Consider the following 22326-nt stretch of genomic DNA (forward strand, 5'->3'; position numbering starts at 1 on the left):
TTCCGGGGTCTCGGAGATCGGGGGGGCTATTTAAAAATGACGTCCCAATCTCTCGTTACAACGGGGAGATCCGGCGGACAGAGCTCTCCATTGTAAAAAACAGGGCTACGGGCGGCCTCGGCCATGAATAGCCATGTGTTTCTCTGCACTGCGATTGTCAGGAAACGTGCGGCTAAACGCGCTCACTTGGCCACTTATTTCCCTTTTGGGAAGATCGTGCCCTATGACTCTTTAAAAAAAACGAATATTTTTAGTTCAGTTAATTTTAAGTGAAAAGAAAACTCTGTATTGGTATCGACTATAATCAGATTGCACAGCTGCACTCTGTCACACCGTGCCATCATGAAGTGCAAACAACAGCAATACTGAATTCCCTTTCTCTTCCTCGGAAACATTTATCACCACTTATTTTATTTAGTCTCAATACATAAATTGAAAGGAACAGTAGTGTGGCTCTAAAGGATTGTAAGTACAAGACTGTAAATCATAGACATTAAGATACTCTCTTTGTGCATTCAAATTCAACATTGAGGAAACTTCAGTGTAACATCTGGGTTTCATCATGTGGTCATAAAATGAACATAACACAAAGTTCTCAATGCGCTAGCATCGTTCCTGCTATTTTTAACAGTTACAATTGTCGATTTTTTTGGCAATTCTCACTCAGTGGTGCAAATTGTAATCATAAACAATGTAGTAATCTATCCTTTTTATTAATGCATTTCTCCAGCTAAATACATGCTGATTCACCCGAGGAAGGAGCAGCGCTCCAAAAGCTAGTGATTCAAAACAAACCTGTTGGACTTTAACCTGGTGTTAAAGACTTCTTACTCTATTTACTTTGAACAAACTAAGTACTGGGGTTTGATAATATAACACAAGATGAAGAATGCCATATTCAGAGTCAGGTAAAAGCTTGCCCTTGCATATCTACCTAACCCTTTTACCCATTCTTAGCCAGAAATCCCTTCATTTATCTGGCAAAGCAAAACCCAATTGAGCCAAAATTACATGGCCCAGTCAGATATATCTCTTTCATTCTACCTTAGTTATACAATGTAACTTAAATTATCCACTATATTGGAGGAATTCCGCCTTTCTGTTAATGGTATAAAATGATGGTTAATTGACAGTGTAATTTCACTGACTTTGGGTTTTTAGCCTCTGATTGGCTTATTTAGATCATTTAATTATGATCTGAGTCGGAGGCAACAGTGCGGTCATCTGATCCAAACTCTCATTTGAAAATTAATCAGGCATGTTTCCCTTAATTGGAGCAATCTCCACATCAAAGTTTACAGCAGATCTAAAATGGCATGTTTCATAAAATCCCTACAGTGCAGACGTAGGCCATTCAGCCCATCGGGTTTGCGCTGACCCTCTGAAAGAACATCCTACCCCACACTATCCCTATAACCCCACCTAGGGACAATTTAGCATGACCGATCCACCTAACCTGTACATCTTTGGACTGTGGGAGGAAACCAGAGGACCCGGAGGAAACCCACGCAGACAAGTGGAGAAAATGCAAACTCCACACAGACAGGAGTTTAGACTCCTGTGTTAGAATCAACTTGGAAGATTCACCTTCTTAATTATGCTCTCCCTCCAGTGAGGTAAAAAAATTAAAGTACTCAATTGCACTTCAGTTGTTTATTCAAAACTAAACCCACATCTTCACTGATCTTCAAATTCCAAGAAAGTACTGACAAGACTGCAGACGTAGCATTTCCTGAAACTCTTATAAAAGAGCGATTAGTAAACACAACTAATGGAACGGACTAAAGGAATTCATGATAAGTCTATACTGGTTATATAATATTTTCAACTGTACATTACTGCAAGTTAAAAAAATTCAAAGAGTGATTTATAAAATAAATGATCTTACTGTGCAAAGCGGGCTGCTGATTTCCAAATTCTCATTTTACACTTTGACCCAAGATAAATTCTTGTCCCCTTTGTGTTTGCATTATTCCATTTACTTTACCAATTGCAGAACTCGTCATTCAGAAAAGTTTTTTTTGTTATCAATACCCCAATGCCAAATCATTGTTTCCTTATTGTAACACACACCATGTAAAAACGAACTGTGCTGAAAGTCACGGGAAATGAATGCCCTGAATTTTAACTAATAAAATCACTAGTAAAATGTGGAAATGATAAAATGTTGGTCTTTGTAGAAATACATAGAATTGCAACCTAGAAGAAGGCCATCTGACCCAACCTGTCTATGTCACTGTTTACCCTTTATGAGCAAATAGTCATAATTACATTAAGCCACCTGTTACCAAGTTCCTTCAACCTCTTTTTTTCTTCATCCACTTTTGAATCTAATGTTGAATGTTAATATAGCTTCTGACTGAACCATAAATTTGATCGGCTCACTTTGCTCTGTAATGGCGTTTCTACTTTCTAAATCTTGTTCTAAATCTCCTCCATTTAATCTTTTTTCTCTGGTCTATTGGGTCTGTAATGGTTAATGTGGGACCGGGGGAAAATATCGCCTATGGTATGATATAGAGAGTCACATGGGAGCAGTAAAATGTTTGATTTGATTTGATTTATTGTCACATTACCGAAGTATAGTGAAAAGTATTTTTCTGCAGCCGAGGGAATGTACACAGTACGTACATAGAAGACAAAAGAATAATCAACAGAGAACATTAACAAATGGTACATCAACAAACCGTGATTGGTTACAGTGCAGAACAAGGAGCCAAACAAAGCAAATACATTAGCAAGAGCAGCATAGGGCGCCATGTGAATCATGTTCTTCCAGGGAACAGATCAGTCCGAGGGGAGAGTCATTGAGGAGTCTTGTAGCTGTGGGGAAGATGTAGTCTTCCCCACAGAAATGTAGTGGTGAGTCTGATAGAAGTCAGCATGAAGACATAGTCAGGACTGTATAAAGTATATACGCTTATTCACATAGTTATGTATTATTAGTTATCAATGAACAGTTACTGGTCAAATGTACAAGCCTCTAGTGTCCTTCCTGGAACACTATCCAACCGCACAACATGGTGGCAGCAGGCAAAGGACTCCAGAGTTCCTAAGAATGAAGAACAGTCTGATCTGAGGGAAGTGCATCTAACTCGAAGATCCAGAATACATGACTAGAGATTGCCTTAGTAGCTCTAATAAAGGTGTGGAGGCTGAAGGGCAGAAGAAAGATCCAATATGCAGCATAAAAGGACTCCACCAAGAAGGTCTGTTGAGAGACCCAATCGGAAGCAGCATCAAAGGACCTACCGAGACAGATTGAAAAAGGGCGAGGATACTCCAAACACGGGATGAAATAAACCTTTAAATTTGGAGCAATAGTCAGGAAGCACTGGAAGACTAAGGGTGGTTTGAAGAACACTGCACCTCTGATTCCGAGTCGGAGCCAGAACAGCAATGTGGCCACCATCCGCAAACACATTTTTTTAAAGGGAAGTCAAAGCAAATAACTGGCTTCAATTTGATTCTGTGAGCGCAGGAAAGCAATAAAGTGGCCAAAATTAGTCATTCAAAAGTTTTTCTGCAGAATTGCTGAAGTTTAAAATAGCTCTATAAATGCGTCAGGAGCCCACCAAATCCCGACAAGCACGGAAGAGAAAAATAACGATTGCTGCGGCGCCATCAAAAAGAAATTGAAGCAGCACTCTCAAATGCTGAGAACAGCCATGGGTGGTAAATCAACACTGCCAGTGGAGGGACAGACGAGATGAAAAACTGGGCATTGTGACGAAGGTGATTTTGAAAATGTACGAAAACATCAGGTTTGAATAAGAATTATGTTTAATAGGTCCAATAGCCGCTGACATAATTTTAAAACAAGGAATAAATGAATCTTTCAATAATTCTGAAGAGTCACAAAACCCTTTGACACCAAGCAAACTTCCAGATGAGCACCAAAACAATAAAGAAACGGAGAAGAAGGAGCAGCAGCAGAAGGTTGAGCCAAAGTCAAGCAGGTGCTGTCACAGAGCCAGCAAAAACTACAACAACAAAGCTGCAACATCTTAAAGTCACTCACACACATGATGTCAATTCTGGAGCAGGAGAGGAGTGATCACCAAGACAAAACTCAGGAAGGAGCAAGTGAAGAAAAGCGTGCAGCATTAGAAGCCGAACCAGAGGTGGAGCTCAAGGCTGAGGAACATACAAACATAAGAAAGGTAAACCTTCAGCTCTCAGAAAGAACATGGTGGATCCCAACGAGAAAGCAAACTTGAGCCTACTCTATGAATGAATGGAGTGAACATTCTTTCTGGAAGGAGAAGGATATCTGAACAAGGAAGACAGATTGTCGACAAAGCAAAATACAGCACAAAGGAGCACGCATGAAACAAATCAAATGTTGACACCCAAATAATTGAACACCAAGCTCCACAACTTTGACCCCAGATCAACAAAGTCAGGAGAAAGCAGTTGAGACCACCATTCCTCCAAACTTGGAAAAAATAATTTCAGGAAGAATTGTAAACCCTCCAAACTTCGGGGGCGAGGGAATAGCATGTAAATACTGTTGTAAATAGATTTGGGTAAAGACCTGGGGGGTGGGGGTGGCATTGGGGTGTTCTGGACTGTAAGGGTTAATGGGGACTGGGGTACCAGTACCACCACATTATGAAGTAGAGTGTCACGTGGGAGCAGTGGTGTGGTGCTGAGTTTGGGAGAATCAGATTAAAGATAGCACCTATTCATGACTGTATCCTGTATGTATGTATGTATATAGTTATGTGTCATTAATGAACGGTTATTGTTCAACCACGCAAGCCTCTCGACCTCCATGAGTCAACATACAACCATACACCGGACACCTCAACAGTCTGCTTCTTTTAGCCCTGTTATTCCTTTCATAATTTTCACTACTTCTTTCATACAACATTTATCTGTGCTGTTCAGATGAAGAAAAGCCCCACATGATTGCATATAGGTTCATCATTGTTCTTATGCTAAAACCTAGAATGCTGTTGGCTTTTGTTTTGCAGCCTTATCAATCTGTGTCTTTAATGGCCTGTGAATCTGTCCTGCCAATTCTGCTCTTCCGCAGCATTAACCTTACTCCTATTCAGAATATCGTTATGACTGTATTTTTTCAACCAAGTATCTCACTTCACACTAACTGGTATCTGCCATTTATTAGCCCATCATCTCATCTTATCAGTAGCTCTTTGCCGCTTGCTTGGTTTTCTAAAGAATTAGCAATATTATTTTGGTGCAATCTGTAAATTCCATCGCTGGTTCCTCTTAGCTTTTCCTCCGCCTAATTCAAGACCCTATAATCTTCCCTAGTAATGTTGAAACTTTATCATGGACTTCCTGAAGTCTATCTATGCTCTGAATCCATCGTATTCCTCCCGATGATCATATTTATGACAAACTTCAAAATTATTTGAGGAAGTAAAGTACGATTATCCCATTTGTAATTACTAGCGATTGCTTCTGTTTATCTGGTCATTTTGTCCTTAATAAGAAGCTTGAACATTTTTGCAATCAGTCAGACTAAGCTAGCTAGCTGATCATTAATAATAGAAAACCCTACCATGCTTAAAAGTATACAAACTTTGACATTTTCATCTTTGTAATTTAACAAAAAGCTGAAAACAAGTTTAGCAAACCTTCCAGTTTTGCAACAAATGTTTCTGTCACTAATCAGGTCTTGTCAACAATAAGGACGTCTATAACAATACATTTGCATTTCTTTACCAAGCTACATTGCCTTTGAATTTTCTCTCCTCAATCTGGATAATTATATTGCTGATACATTGGTAACCTGTTTCTGCTTAACCAAAAATGCCAAATGTGTGATAAATTATGCCATCTTTTGATAATTATTCATTTTAGTTAAATAACGTGAGGAATGGTTTCTTGTTAAAATCACATTGATCATTTGAATCTTTACCACTGGGTTTAGATGTCTATTGGCCCTGAGTGCCAAATCTTTAAGCAGCTAGAAGGCACGTACTCTACCAACTGATCAGATTCCCAGGAAATCTATGTGGATGAAACGGAAATAAAGAAGACCTTGGGCAGGATTCTCCACAAACTGCCGCGATGTCCGCTACCCGGTGCCAAAAACGGTGTGGATCACCCCGGCGTCGGGCCGCCCCAAAGGTGCGGAATTCTCCGCACCTTCAGGGGCCAAGCCCTCACCTTGAGGGGCTAGGCCCGCGCCGGAGTGGTTTCCGCTCCGCCGGCTGGCGGGAAAAGCCTTTGGCGCCACGCCAGCCGGCGCCGAAAGGACTTCGCCGGGTGACGCATGCGCGGGAGCGTCAGCGGCCGCTCACGGCATCCCCGCACATGCGCAGGGGAGGGGGTCTCTTCCGCCTCCGCCATAGTGAAGACCATGGCGAAGGCGGAAGAAAACGAGTGCCATCACGGCACAGGCCCGCCCGTGGATCGGTGGGCCCCGATCGCGGGCTAGGCCACCGTGGGGGCACCCCCCGGGGCCAGATCGCCCCGCGCCCCCCCCCCCCCCCACAGGACCCCGGAGCCCGCCCGCGCCGCCTTGTCCTGCCGTTCAAAGGGAGGTCTAATCCATGCCGGCTGGCGAGGGTTGACTGCGGCAGGACTTCGGCCCATCGCGGGCCGGAGAATCGCGATTCCCGCCGACCGGCGCGGCACGATTCCCGCCCCCGCCGAATCTCTGGTGGGAGGTCGGAGAATCGCGTCGCTTTTCTTCTCTGAGTAAGCGGTGATAATACCTTTCTTCAATTAGTGAAACGATGTAAGATACGGTGCATAGATCAAACTCTCCCGAATGTGGATATCCAAAGTTCTGGGTAACGAGCTCACATGGGCAGCATTTGGAGATGGGATTCATCTCCAGGTGCAGTGAACCCCCAAAAATCCAAACTATCCAGTGGATAAATAGTGTTGGACAACTATGAAACAGACAGTGATAGAGACTCCGGAGAGCGATCCTGAGCAATACTGTGAAGTAAAGGATTATCCGTAAGGACGAGAAGAAGATTGAGCATAAGAGTACTAGTGGAAGATTATATAGACATGGAAGCAGCTTGTTAATGGGCAAGAGAGGTAGGCCATACAGTTTAGTTTGACCAAGTGTGAAACAACACAAAACAAGGGGTGGGCCTGTAGGCACACTGCAGAGACATTGAGCAGTCCAGATGAACAAAGGTACCTGGCTGACCAAATACTTACTTCCCTCAAAAAGTGGATGAAGGCAGATAAAGCCTTAAAAATGATCAAAGTAGAAATTTTGGTTCTATAAGCAGAGACTGAATTTATGGTGAAAGAGGCAACCATAAGACATAGGAACCGAATTAGGCCACTCGGCCCATTGAGTCTGCTCCGCCATTCAATCATGGCTGATATGTTTATCATTCCCATTCTCCTGCCATCTCCCCATAACCCCTGATCCTCTTGCAATGCAGTTATATGGAAGAGAGCAGGCTTCCAGTGCTGAACTGGAGTTCCTGGTTGAGGGAATCAGAGGAGGAGAAATGTCATCTCTTTAGATGGACCAAGAGAACCTCCAGACAAACTCTGAGGAGGAAGTGAGACTGGATAGCCATGGTGCTCAACGACAGGGATCAAGCCCTGAAGAACATGATGCAGCATTGCAAATTAAATTCAGTGATCTCACATGAATGGTCAAGATCAATGAATTAATCTCCAAATCTCATAACCGACTGTCTCCATTACTATACTCAGCAAAGGCTCAATGTACCACAACCCCCATTGCTGATTTAACAATTCCTATCAATCAGTACACCATACCTCAAATCCAAAGCTTCACCTCCCCATCACCCACTTAGCACTGCTACAAGCCTCACTCCCACAACTCACAATGTGCGTATACAACAATTACAGCTACATCAGCCAAATAGGTTGCATGGCACTCACTGACACCTTTTGCAGGACAATGTGCTATGCAACCAGAACAACAGAATTTAACCAGAGGGGGACAGGCATGGCTTCATGTTCTGGTCCTTATGAAGATGATAATGCTGGTCATCATTGAAGCAGCTATGACTGAGGCCATAGCTAGTAAAGGGTCTGAGATTGTAGGGGATGATAGTATCATTAAACCTAATCTTTCTCATATCCCACTTCTCCCTCAGCCCACACAATATCCTCTAATTACTATTGTAAGCATGTACCTCCTACTTTCCTCCCTCCCATCACCAGAACCCCACCCATGTGCCTCTCTTTTCAGATACTCAGGAACGACAATCTGATGAGGCAGTGGTGGAAGAGCAGGGAGATAGTGATAGTGGTGAAACACTGTCACTTGATCTCACACTTCCAGCCATCAGCTCAGGTACTGGCATTGTGTGTAATTTAGAGAATAGCTTAGAGGTGGGATCTGCTCATTGCACGACACCTGGCACAAATGGCCTGCAGCCAGGGCTGAGGGCAAGGGTGGCACAGGCCAGCCCCCCAGAGGGTGAAGTTGCACATGGGTTCTGCACCAGAGCACTCGGATGTAAACTTCAGTGGGCTGGACTTCAGAGGAAGGCAGATGCTTCCGTACAATGGAATGATTGGTGTATTAGCATGCTGGCCAGAAAGCCTGCAGCAATCCCAAGGGGCAGGAAGCGTCCGGCATACCTTAAATGGAATGTATGTGTATTCTTATTTCCCGGTTTTTACTGTTTCTTTCATAGAAGTCACACAGTGCAGAAGGAGGCCATTCGACCCATCAAATTTGCACCAATCCTCCGAAAGAACATTCCACCCAGGACCTCCCCCTATTCCCACAATCCCATAACCTCACCTAACCTACACATCTCCGAACACTGAGGGATAATTTATCATGGCCAATCCACCGAACCTGCACATCCCTGAACACTGAGGGATAATTTATCATGGCCAATCCACCTAACCTGCACATCCCTGAACACTGAGGGATAATTTATCATGGCCAATCCACCGAACCTGCACATCCCTGAACACTGAGGGATAATTTATCAAGGCCAATCCACCTAACCGGCACATCCCTGAACACAGAGGGATAATTTATCAAGGCCAATCCACCTAACCTGCAGCAAGGTAGCATTGTGGATAGCACAATTGCTTCACAGCTCCAGGGTCCCAGGTTCGATTCCGGCTTGTGTCACTGTCTGTGCGGAGTCTGCACATCCTCCCCGTGTGTGTGCGTGGGTTTCCTCCGGGTGCTCCGGTTTCCTCCCACAGTCCAAAGATGTGCAGGTTAGGTGGATTGGCCATGATAAATTGCCCTTAGTGTCCAAAATTGCCCTTAGTGTTGGGTGGGGTTACTGGGTTATGGGGATAGGGTGGAGGTGTTGACCTTGGGTAGGGTGCTCTTTCCAAGAGCCGGTGCAGACTCGATGGGCTGAATGGCCTCCTTCTGCACTGTAAATTCTATGATCTATGATCTTTGGATTAGGGAGGAAACTGGATCACCCAGAAGAAACGCACACAGATACTGGGAGAATGTGCAGGTTAGGTGGGGTTACAAGGGAAACTCCGCAGTCAACCAAGGCTGGAATCTAACCCGGGTCCTTGGCGCTGTGAGGCAGCAGTGCTAACCGCCGTTCCACCATGCCACCCTCAAATCCACAGTTTCTGAAGGGAATTATTCAGCTTCCATTGTGGCAGAAGCTACTCAGTTTCTGCGTGGAGGTTCAGACTGTTGTCATTGTAAACTCGAGCTGCAGATCACCATGGCACCAAATACCAGTGTTTAAAGCATTGTGCAGGGTATCACCTGTTTAGTAACCTGCCGTCCAAAGATTATTCGGATGAACCACGAATCTGGGGCACTGTCATGGATTTTGTGTCCTTTCTCAGGCTGATAGCATTCATTCTCCCACCACCGCCACTCAATCCACAGTGCCTTGCTGTTGCCTGTCAGACACCCAGCTCACATTGCTGCACCCCATGCTGACATGGTGTAATTCAAAGCCAAACTTCCTAGGCCAAGAAATTGTCAAGGTTGTCTTTCAGGATCATCCACCAATCACGTTGCAGCTATTGGGGTAGTACGGGAGAAAAGGACAGGCAAAGGTACAGAATGTGTCAAAGGGCTATTATTTGGCAACTGGTCACTAACTGAGGGGGAAGGGGAATGTGACTATTGGTGAAAAGGGAATTGAAGCTGTGGTTCCAGATATCACACCACGATAGTTCGGCTGCTCACGGTATAATCGGCAGTAAGGGCTGTTCCCTCATGATGGTGAGGTTGTGCAGTAGACTACCACAAATCCTAAGCAGGAGGAGATTTCTCAGGTCGGGACTGGTGCCATCAAGATATTTAATACCAAAGCTTGACCCAAGTCGATTTTGAGTGCAATGATAAAATAGACAGGAATCCCAGACACGGGGAAACGTTTTACACAGACAATGGGCACCCTGCTGGCTCGAGAGATAGTGAGACCCCTGTGTCGTCTCTTCTCAGGAAAGCCCACCAATCAGGCACCTAACTGGATAACGGCAGGCCTTCCGGGGATCAAGCACATGAGGGTGGAAGCCCCGCGTGCCAAGAGCTGCCAGCCTATCAGATGATCCCCCCCCCCCCAGTCACCTCTTCTGTCCCCTCGCCTGGACGATTTGGTCAATGTTTACAAACATTGGGGTTTCTCTTCTTCCGTCACTGAACCTGAAGGGAGACAAATGAATTAAAGCTGCAGATAGTTTGTAGAAGCTGCCAATCACAAACCCCTACTAAAAAGCTATTTCCGGGGTCTATAGGGGTGGATCCCCTATTACTGGGGTCCCTGGGGGAGGAATCCCGTATTACATGGGTACCTGTTGGAGAGGGGGGGGTAGTGGGTTGGGTCACCCCTGTATTTGAGTAGGGAGTGCATGGGTTGTGTAACCCCATACTTGGGAATGGACATCCAGGCAATCCAGGGGTGGGGGGCTGCTGTGCGGCTGTGGCAGGGCGGGTGGGTTCAGGGCTAATTTGTGGTGCGGGGTGGTGTCCATCCCTGGGACCTCATTATCGGGCCGCCCGCACAAGATAGTGTCCCGATAGCAGGATTCCCTGGGAATTCCTCATTTTCCTCACCATGCATAATGGCGGGAACACTGAATTTCATACAGGTTTGCGCTTAGAGGGGGATCGTAGACATAGGGCTGAATTCACCGCCGTCAGGATTCTCCATTTTGCCGGCTGCCTGGTGATTTCCTGACGGCGTGGGGCTGCCCCACAATGGGAAATCCATTGACCAGCTGGCGAAATGGAGCATCCCGCCAGCATGCTGAATCAGAAATCTGGGGCTGAATTCTCCGTTCTGGGGACTAAGTCCCCACACCAGTGTGAAAACGGTGGTGTTGCACGATGGAAAAATCGTCATGAAACAGCCACCGATTCTCCGTTCTGGGGTGGGGGTGGGATGTGGGGGGGCTAGCAGCCAGGCAGCGTAGAGCACCCTGCTCTAGCTACCGATATGGCCTGGAGAATTGCCGTGTCTGTGGTCGCGCATGCGCTCGGCGGCGGCCTGCCGTGGCTGCACCATGCTTCATGGTGGATGGAGGATGCCGCTTGCGGACCCGGCCCGCAATATTGTCCCCCTTGGGCCTGCTCGCGTGCCTCGGACCACCCCACAACAGTCCCGAATACGTCCACCCCTGTGGCGGCGCTGGACTGAGTCCGCAGTCGACACGCTGTGTTCCCGACGGGTGAGACGACCCGTGCCCCACGCCGTCGGGAACTCGGCCGGTCGGGGGCAGAGCAGTAGGGGGCAGGCCTCAGCCAACGTGCGGAGGCCATGGGTACGGCGTGCGGCGTACTCTCAAGAGTGTGCCACTTTTCAGGGGGTGGAGCATCGTGAATGCGGCGCCGCCCCCGATTTTGGCATCCCCAGGGATTCTCTGCCCCGTCGCCGAACACGGTTTCGGCATCAGGGATCGGAGAATCCAGCCCCTGGTGTGGCAGGACGGAGAAACCTTCCCATAGTCTCCCAAACGGATAATCCAGTCCAGGATCTTGGTTTAATGTTTATTTCTCAAAGGCAAAGAGATTCTATTTTTTTACAAAAAAAGTAAAAAGTGGCAGAGCTACGTTTTAGGAGATATTATGTGAATAATATATGTTCTTCTTCCAATAAATATCTCACAACTTTTAATTTACTTATCCATCTGGATGTGAAAATTATTTCAAGTTCAAAGATTTATTGATGTATACTAAACCCACCATCATCAATTATTGGGCCTGGAAGCCAATTTCTAAACCAGCCTCTGAATAACCTTCAGTTTTAATCACAATCTTTGTGGACATGACTTCAATTTGTCAGCCCTCACAGTTTGCTGCAAGTGGCATTTTTTTTAAGCTTAGGAAGTCCCCACATCCTGAGTGCAATAAATGGCAAGTATGTATGTGAGAGGAGTACGCAAACAAAACTTTACAAAAAACTCTTATTTGTACTTAATATAAAAATAATAATTTTTATTGTCACAAGTGGGCATACATTAACACTGCAGTGACGTTACTGTAAAAAGCCCCACGTTGCCACATTCCGGCACCTGTTCGGGTACACAGGGAGAATTCAGAATGTCCAAATCACCTAACAGCACGTCTTGTGGAAGGAAACCGAAGCACCTCGGAGGAAACCTTTGCAGACTCCGCACAGACAGTGACCCAAGCCAGGAATCGAATCTGGGACCCTGATGCTGAACTACCATGCCACCCAATGAGCTTTAAGTACATAATGTACATGAAAGTCAGTAACATTTTCTATCATTTTATCAAGGCTGCAATCTTTTTCAGCATGTACCTCCGTAGAGGACAGGTCAGATGTCACTGCCAATTCTGCTCTCAGTCTGCTGTTTAAAAAAAAAAAAAAAAAACCTGAGCAGCTTTTCCGAGCTCAGCTGTTTGTAAAAGTAGTCATAAACCATGATGGCTACACTGCAACTGAGATTTTTAACAATCTAGGAAAATTGTGAACATAAAAGTGCTGAAGGATTCCTACTGGGCACTCAGCGGTGGATGGGTTGCCGAGTGTAATGGTGTGTCATACAGATGAAAAGTGCTCCATATTCTATGTCTGGTCTGCAATGAGTCAGATCATCTCAACTGGGCAGATAGCAGAGCACCCTACTGGGCTTCCTCAAGGTTGAATGAGGAGCGGACAGGTCACAAAGGAAGAATGGACTTGAATGCATAGTTCAGACCAGCGACAGGCAAACTAGGCTAGTGAGTGGGCCGCAGGAATGGCCTTCCTTCATCCCAGTGGGCCACAAGATTGAAGTCAGGCTTGTTCACTGACCATGACCTTTGAATAAGATTGAATACATTTAATACATGCTGAATATTTCATAAGTTATGGGAAATGCTTAACCATTCACACATTAATGATTATTAATGAATATTAACTTCCAAGTGGTAGGGCGGTATGGTGACCCAGTGGTTAGCACTGCTGCCTCACTATGTCGAGGACCCAGGTTCGTTGGTGGACCCGGGTCACTGTCCGTGTGGAGTTTGCACATTCCCCCCTGTCTGCGTTGGTTTCCCCTCCACAACCCAAAGGTGTGCAGGGTAGGGGATTGGCCATGCTAAATTGCCCCTTAATTGGAAAAAACAAGAAGTGGGTGCTCTAAGTTTTAGAAAAAGAAAAAACTTTCCATGTGGTAAAAACAAAATAAATATTTGTGCTTGATTGGATGACTCTCACAGTCAATGTTGTGAGCGATCAACACCCACCTCACTTCATGTGTCCTTGCTTTAATTCTCACTTCATTTAAAGCTTTAGGAAAAAAGATGCGCGGATGGAAACAAAGTGAAAGTTTTATAATTCTGCGGGTCGACAACGGTCAACAAAATGTCCTGTGGGCTGCGCTCAGAACCCCAATGGGCTGCATGTGGGCCCTAGGCCGCAGGTTGCCTAGCACTGGTTTAGACTGATATTTCCGTGCAGAACAGAAGAATGCCACATAGTTGGAGGTGTCTTTTTCATTCAGGTACTCTTAAAATTTCCCACAGCAAAGAAGAGTCGCGTAATTTCCCAATATTCAGCCAACATTCACCAACCAACAAGACCAAATGCTGGCTATTTGCCTCATAATTTGCTGTGTGCAAACTGGCTTCCACAAAATACTCTTCACTATTATTATTACCATCCTCGCCCCTCTGCACACGTTGCTGAAGAAGCACCAAAAATGGGTGTGGAGAGCTCCTCGGGAAGAAGCTTTTGTCAGGGGGAAGCAGAAGCTAATGTCGTCCAGATTATTGACACAATACAACTCCTCCAAACTTGTCTTGATGTTGTGCGACGGCTCGCGTTACAGAGTCGGAGCTGTATTTTCCCACCACATGGCTTGCATTCCTGTCAAAGACATTGGCCACTGTTGGCCAGAAAGAAAGGAACGCCTGGCCGTTGTATTCGCGGTGAATTTCATCAGTGTGTGTTTGGGTGCGATTCACCATTGTAACGGACCTCACCCATTGCTAGGGCTTTTAAAGAGGATAAAGCGATCCGCAAATCCCATCCGCCCAGATTCAGCGATGGGCCGTGTTGCGAGCAGCGTCCGAGTACACCTTTGAGCATCGCACAGGCACGCAAATTGCAGAAGCGTTGAGCAGGCTCCCGCTGCCGAGATGCCCCGCCCCCCCCACCCAACAAGAACCGCCAAAGTTGTCTTGACACAACTTTATGAACACCTTGCCAGTCACCACCCAGATACGCGACTGGATGCAGAAAAACTCCGTACTGGCAAAAGTGCCCCACATCGACTTTCATCGGTGCCAGCTGGCCCAAGAACCACGGATCTTTGCAGGCAGAATTCTGGAGTTCAGCCTAGAAAATGGCATTCTTCTGTGGGGGACTCGTGTCGTGGTCCCAAGCCAGGGCAGTGACACCATCCTTCGGGATCTGCACAACGGACATTCCGGGATTTTGAAAATGAAGATGCTGGCCCGCATGTGGCCAGGCCTGGATGGCGCGATCGAACGACTGGCCCAACAGAGCTCCGCATGGCAGGAGCAGCAGAAATCCCCACCTCCCGTTCCACTAGATCTGTGGGAATGGCCAGGGCAGCCTTGGGTGTGCCTACATGCCGATTTCGCTGGACCTATCCAAGCATCAAATTTTGTCTCATGGTTGACACCCATTCCAAGTGGCTGAAAGTCCATCCGATGTCATCCACCACTTTGAAGGCTGCCGTTAAGAAGCTCCAGCTCTCCTTCAGCACACATGGCATTCACAAGGTTCTGGTCATTGATAATGGCACCCCCTTCACCAGCAAAGAGTTTGATTGATTTCTGAAGGCAAACTGGGTGCGACACTTCCACACGACTCCGAACCACCCTTCCTCGGACAGGCTGATTGAGTGTGTGGTGCAGATCTTCAAGATGAGTCTTAAGAAGCAGACCACTAGGTCCGTGGAGATGATATTGGCAAGATTTCTGTTATTGCACCACCCCGAAAACCACGACCGGCGTAGTGCCGGCAGAACCCGCCTCAGCCTCCCGTTCCCCTATATTGGTGGAAAAGTACATCAGAGTCAGGACCTGCTTAGGTGAAGCCAAGGCAGGCGGACCCGGGCCAGGAGTTTCAAACCAGGGGGCGCAGTTTATGTCCTCAACTTCAGGGACAGTGCCCGATGAATTCGGGGCAGTGGTGTGGCCGACCAGACCAGGTGCAGACATGAGAACAGACGATGCAAAAGCACCTTGACCACCTCCGGAGCAGGGGACCAGCTTTAAGCTAATCCAGACCTGAGGAACTGTCTTCCAGTCATAGCGCCTCGACACATGGAGGCCTTGGGGCTTCGCCCCCTGGGGATCCCGACACCGAGATGTGAGAGGTGGTAGACTCCAACTCGGAAATGGAGACCCAGGCTTCCGAGACTTCCGATGGCGACTTGGCCATGGATCAGTGCCAGTGGTGGTACCTCACAGGCAGTTATCGAGGAAACGGTGTTCCCTGAAACACTGTAGGCCCCCTGACCCAGCCCTGCAGTAGCTGGGAGTGCCACTGCGGGTGGAAAAGTGCAGGCATCCTCCTGCTCCATCTTTTGGTGCAACTTAAGGACTTTGGGAGGGGGAGTGATGTTATAACCCCACAAGGCCCACAGGAACAACCCGATTATTCTCCCTGTGAGTATTGTGGAGTACGAGCACCCCCACTGAGGGGCGGAGGCCCATCAGCAGGATAGCTAACTCAGGACATTACAACCCAGCCCAGGTGGGAGTCGAACGCCCTGGGACTGTTATATATACTTTACTTTAAGTAGTCTTACAACACCAGGTTAAAGTGGACTTTAACCTGGTGTTGTAAGACTTCTTACTGTGCTCACCCCAGTCCAACGCCGGCATCTCCACATCATACTTTACTTTGGTCATAAACCATTTGTTTTGACCTTCCTTTCCGGACCCATCTGTGACTACTGAAACTACACTTAAAAAGTGATCCATTTTATCGTGCCTTTCCAATCTAAAATTCAGAATGATTGGGTTTTTTTCTTATTTGATGAGTTATTGGAGATTTGCTACTTCTGAGCAGAGAATGCTTCCAATTAATTTTCATTTGAATTGAAATGTTCACACAATAGGGGACGGTATGATTGAGTGTAGTGCTGAAGGACTAGAGTGGAGGGCTGTAGATTTAAGATCCCATTCCGCTGAGTTTCCAATCTTAGATGGAGTAACTTAAACAGAGTAAACACACCTTCTGGTGCCCAGTCAAAATCGGTTTTCAGTGAGCCCTGAAAGCAATTTATCTATTTTGTTTTCTTGGCTGCAGAAATACATGTACTTTGGGTAGGTGAAGAAAGATGAGGTTGGGCTATTTATTGGAAATTTAGAATGTAATTAATCAAAAACTATTTGTGCGGTAACGAACTACAGGGGTAAATCTGAGAAGTAATTTAATGAATTTGAAACCAACTCATTGACATTTACGTCATTCTTAATTAGCAGCTATTTCTTTAGTATTAACTTACATTGTAGCATATTTATGGAATGGATAGTTGCCAAGTTTTTATCTATCAGTGCTTGCACAGTGCTACTTTGTAACATGTCTGGTTTTTTTGCATGTCCATCTACTTGTGCCATGCTACTGTTTAGTTATAAAAGATTAAAGTTGGACAAAATATGCAAAGATCTTTAAACATCTTCACTCATTTAAAATTTTAACACATAAAATAGAGCCACTTAATTTGCTGCTTGTAGAACACTTCTTTTACCTGGAATCAGTTATTTAACAGGCAGTGCAAAGTAAAGGGAACACAAGACGTTTGATCAGTGTGCTCGGTGTTATTGATTAAATGAGCCAGTTTATCCTTTGGTAGGAACAATTGAGTTTAGTAGAAGTTTAGGTTTTGTGCTCTCAGGATGTGCCAAAGTATTTCACAACTATTGAATTCATTTTAAAGTATGGTTACTGTTGTTATGCAAACATGGCAACCAATTTTCTCCCGCCACATTAGGTCAAAACTCAGTTAACCTGATGTTAACACACTGTTGGTTAAGTGATGCTTGCTGCGAGAACTCTACACTCCTCTTGAAATTTTTCACGCCCACTTTAAGTGGTGGCTTACAATCCTGAGTTCAACGAAAATGCAGGACCCACTCGGCACGGCACTGACTCTGTGCTCCCATCCTGATAGAAGCAGACCTGGGAAACGGGATGGTTCTGATTTTATTTCCATTCTGGTTCTGTTTCTGTACATTTCAATCAGTACTGGTGTCCTCTTCTAACCACCAAGAACTTTTACAGAGAATGGAAATGAAAGTGAAATCCCTTCACTGATCAAAGTTGCCCCATTCTCTTGCTCACAGTAGTTGGTTATATTTATTTATACTCCAAAATGTATCACGAACCTCAGCAATTTTATCTGACCAAATAGTCTTTCTATGATAAGATTGAATGTTGCATTTAATGGATAGCTCCCTGATATTTTAATTAAATTTCATGCAGTGGGTATTGTTTTTCCAAAGGAAGTGATTCATTTAAACTGCATAGCATTCTTGGCATAAATGTTATTTATTTTGGTGCCAGCAATGAGTGTTACTGTCTAGTTAGAGTAAAGGTCAGTTTGGATTTTATTCTGGGTGTGAGAAAAAATTAACTTTATAATGGGTAAGTCAGCTGTTCAAACATGTTTGTCTTCATAATGTTCTTTTACACTTGCGAACATTATCAGTGCCTGCCAGAGGTTTAACCCTTATTTATTGTCGATGGCGAGCACTACAGAAATATTAATGGTCTTTACGTTTTCCTATTTGGCAGCCTGGTGGAGAAGGTTTTGAACTGGAGGACTGAGTTTGGATCTATGTGGCCTGGTGATCTTGCACTTGAATCATCGGTCTGAAGTGGGGGGAAGGTGCGGAGGAGGAAGATTAATCTCTGATGTTTTTAGCAGTCTGCGTTGATTTGGGAGCTTGAGATAATTCTCATTAGATCAAACTAGCGAGGGCTGTAGGCAACTATCTATATCTGACTTTTATGAAAGGAGGAAACTAGAGGGAAAATTCATCAAAGCTGCACCCGAGAGCTTTGTTCCCCAATAAACTAGAGTGCCATTTAAGGAGCAAAACATGAAAATACAAGAAATAAAGAATGGCTAAATATTAGCACTCTCCATGGAAATGGAAACAACGTCTTGTTTTGATGCCGGCAACATATTATTTCATTGTGATTTTTTTTCCAGTTGCCTTTATCAGAGGAAAAGGAGTTATCTTATTGTAGCTGTCATGGAAATGTCCCTTTAAGAAATGTGTGTTTATTAAATATCTTCAGTGATATCATTGTGTGGGTGGAGCTGGGCTGTGGCTCTCATTTTTACTTTCGTTTTGAGCTGGGAGCTGGGCTGTGGCTTTGAGTTTTACTTTCGGTTTAGACTTTTGGAAGCTGGATAAAGACAGAGAAGACTTGCGTGTCTCTCTCTGCATTTTAAAAGTGTCCAGATCACTTGATATGTTAAAAGTGATAATTTTTTTCTGGAAAGAATTCAAACCTACAGGTTTGGGTATAAGGGTTTTTGTCTGGTTTATGGATGTTGTTAATTGAGTGAAACAGTAAAGGGAAGTTATTAAGAGTTAAATATAGAGTACAGTAGCTGTGGGGGTATTTGTGTTTATAGTTGATAAAAATGCTTATTGTGGGTGTTTATAAAATGTTAACTGAATTCGTAGAATAAACTTTATTTTGTTTAAAGGTGTTTAAGACCTCTGTTGAATAACACCTGAAGAGTAGGCCCTTGTGCTCCTCATAACCAAAATCTATAAACAGTTGTAGGTCAGGTGAACTCCATGATATACTTTGATGTTCTCTAAACCGTGGCCCATAACATAGCAGACAACAACACTCAGTATTATTCTTCTTGCCTCAGCCTAGATTTAAGAAAGACTCGATTATCGATAGTGCCATGCCTCCCATTCTGTCGGAAATTGGCTACCTTGGCATGGTTCGGGGATTAAGGTTGGATGTGGCAGGTCAGTGCTACGCCATCCGTTTACCCGTTTATCAATCAATAATGCAGTGCAGTGCTGTGAGATTGCTGCAGTCAGAGGTGTCAGTATTCCGGAGATGTGTTGAGCTACGTGGTCTGGTCGGCTAAGTGAATGCAAATGATCTCACTGCAGCATTTGAAGGAGGACAGGTCATTTCTCCAAATTTCCCAGGTAACATTTATCCACTGACTCATCCACCATTATCTCATTGCTCTGTGAGACCTGGGTGGGACTTTCCAGCCAGTGGGATCTTCTGGAGGCCACCCCCCTGTGGCGGGTTCCCTGGCAGTGGGATGGGCGAGCCATACAAAATGCCATAGATCTCATTGGGACCGGAAAAGTGGGGGTGGGGGGTGGGTTGGGGGGGGGGGGGGGGGGGGGGCTGTAAAATCCCAGCCCTCGTTATGTGCATTTTGGCTGCTGCGGTAGCCTACACGACCGGGACTACACATCCCAAGTAACTGTTAGTTGAGGCGTACAATATAAGAGCAGGAAGCTTATGATGGAGCTGTATAGAATGCTGGTTAGGCCACAGCTGGAGTACGGTGTGTGACTCGGGTCACCACATTATAGGACGGATGTGATTGCACTAGAGGGGGTGCAGAGGAGACATACCAGAATGTTGCCTGGGCTGGAACATTTCAGCTATGAAAAGAGGCTGGTCTGGTTGGGGTTGCCGTCCTTCGAGCAGAGACAGCTGACGGGGGACATGATTGAGGTGTACAAAGCTTTGAGGGACAGGGATGGAGTAGATGGAAGAAACCTTTCCCCTTAGTACTGGGGTCAACGACAAGTGATTGAAGGTAAGGGGCAGGAAGTTTAGAGTGAATTTGAGGAAAATCCTTTGCACCTATCGGGTGATGGGAATCTGGAACCCACTTCCTGAAAGGGTGGTAGAGGCAGGAACCTTCGCAACATTTAAGAAGCATTTGGATGAACACTTGAAGAGGCACAGCATACTCGGCTACGGACCAAGTTCTGGAAAATGGGATAAAAATAGATAGGTGCATGGTGGCTGGCACAGACAATGGTCTGAAGGGCCTCTTTTTGTGCTGTAAAACTCTATGACTCTAACTTATTGGCTGTGAACTGCGTTGGGATATTTTGAGACCATGAAAGAACTGAATAAATGTAAATGTTTTCCATAAGTCGAACACTTTAGCAATGAAACCTGTTTTCATCATCCCTTCAGCTGAGATGGGAAGACAGAGTTAGAATTCAAAAGGGGCCTTCATGGAAAATGTGGTTAAGTGCATGACATATGGTGTAGTTATCCCCAAGGAAACAAAAGCGGGCAATTTGGACTTGTATGGTTAATACACTGAAACCATTTAATATTTTCCTGGGCATCCAGGCTGGTTTGCACAATTCAGGGAGTCTCGATGTGTGTGGAGCTTCATGATTTGACAGAGTCTGAAAGTCCGTACATCCCAGGATAGTGGTTTATCATCCAGCCTTTGTTCTGCAACCCCTTAACAGCATATTTAAAGTTTGAAAATCACAATGTATGGGAGGGTGAATTGGGTATCATTATTAATGGTGAGGTGTGGAGTGAGGCCCTTCACAGGGTCACCTTCATGTCTTCATGTGCTCGGTTGAGCTTGATTCAGTTCAAGGTATTGCTTTGGACACACTTGACCAGGGCAGGGTTGACCGGGTTCTGCCTTGGTGTTGAGGATAGGTGTGAGCGCTGTTCTCTCGGGCCGGCTAGCCATATGGTCCTGTCCCAAACTTGTAGGCTTCTGGGCATCGTTCTTTAACACCATGTTGGAGATCCTCCATGTAGATTTGGATCTATGTTTGCAGGTGACCATAGTTGGGGTGTCGGATTCTCCGATGATACAATCTGGGGTAAAGACAGATGTCCTTGTCTTTGGCTCATTGACAGCCCGGAGGTGAATATTTCTTGGGTGGAGGTCTCACATTCTGCCTGGTGCCTCTGCTTGGCTGGGTGACTTAATGTCATTTCTGCATTTGGAGAAAGTCAAGTTTAGCATCAGATATGAAAAATATCTTAATAAACATATCATCACAATGTAGGTGGAGAAGTTCTATCTAAAATGGTGACCAGTTATTTCTTTTTGTTTTTAAGGAGTTGGTCACCATCAGTTGTGCGGGTGTTTAGGTTAGTTTTAGTATTTAAATTAATTTGGTGTGTGTTGTTACCCCTTTTTTTGGGTTGTGCCTTTTTTCTGTTTGATTGTTTCGGGTTGTTCATAGAGCATACAGGGTAGAAGGAGGCCATTTGCCCATCGAGTCTGCACCGACTCACTTAAGCCCTCACTTCCACCCTATCCCCGTAACCCAATAACCCCTCCTAACCTTTTTGGTCACTAAGGGCAATTTACCATGGCCAATCCAGCCTAACCTGCATGTCTTTGGACTGTGGGAGGAAACCCACGCAGACACGGGGAGAACGTGCAGACTCCGCACAGACAGTGACCCAGCGGGGAATCGAACCTGGGACCCTGGCGCTGTGAAGCCACAGTGCTATCCACTTGTGCTACCGTGCTGCCCATAAATTGTATTGACTATTCTGAAAAATATCTTGATAAACATATCACAATGTAGGAAATTGTGAGCATGAATCCAGATGCTTTGTTTCCACAATGTTTCAGAGGACCAAATCATTGCAAACAGAAAAGTGCTGAGGCTGCAGCACCAGTACAGCACCCGCTGGAAAGAGGGGTTAATGTTTCTGGTCCAAGCCTTTAGACAGATCTGAGATAAATGTGGTGATATGCATCATTGTATATACACAAGGGGTTCATGTAAATACACTACAACTAAGTAAACACTAGAGGAAGCACCGGAGGTGTCATGATATGCAGACATACAGCTAATGAACACTTAGAATAGAACACAACCAATGAGCAGTCAAGACACCCAGAGGTGACACTACCACAAGGGGGCATTTACACAACCCATATATAAAAGGACAGGGCACG

At 45.3% G+C, this 22326-nt stretch overlaps 1 protein-coding gene and 1 long non-coding RNA gene across 6 annotated transcripts in view; one reads left to right on the forward strand and one right to left on the reverse strand.

Moving 5' to 3' along the window:
• piezo1 (piezo type mechanosensitive ion channel component 1 (Er blood group)) overlaps positions 1-22326 on the forward strand; it is a 423492-nt gene that overhangs the window by 53291 nt on the left and 347875 nt on the right. The window lies entirely within an intron of this gene.
• LOC140430505 (uncharacterized) overlaps positions 20684-22326 on the reverse strand; it is a 35186-nt gene continuing 33543 nt past the window's right edge. For both annotated transcript variants that reach the window (XR_011949440.1, XR_011949441.1), the window contains one exon: positions 20684-21346. This is a non-coding gene — a long non-coding RNA (uncharacterized lncRNA). The remainder of the gene's footprint in view (positions 21347-22326) is intronic.

Source organism: Scyliorhinus torazame, chromosome 10, assembly GCF_047496885.1.
Source record: "Scyliorhinus torazame isolate Kashiwa2021f chromosome 10, sScyTor2.1, whole genome shotgun sequence".
NCBI lineage: Eukaryota > Metazoa > Chordata > Chondrichthyes > Carcharhiniformes > Scyliorhinidae > Scyliorhinus > Scyliorhinus torazame.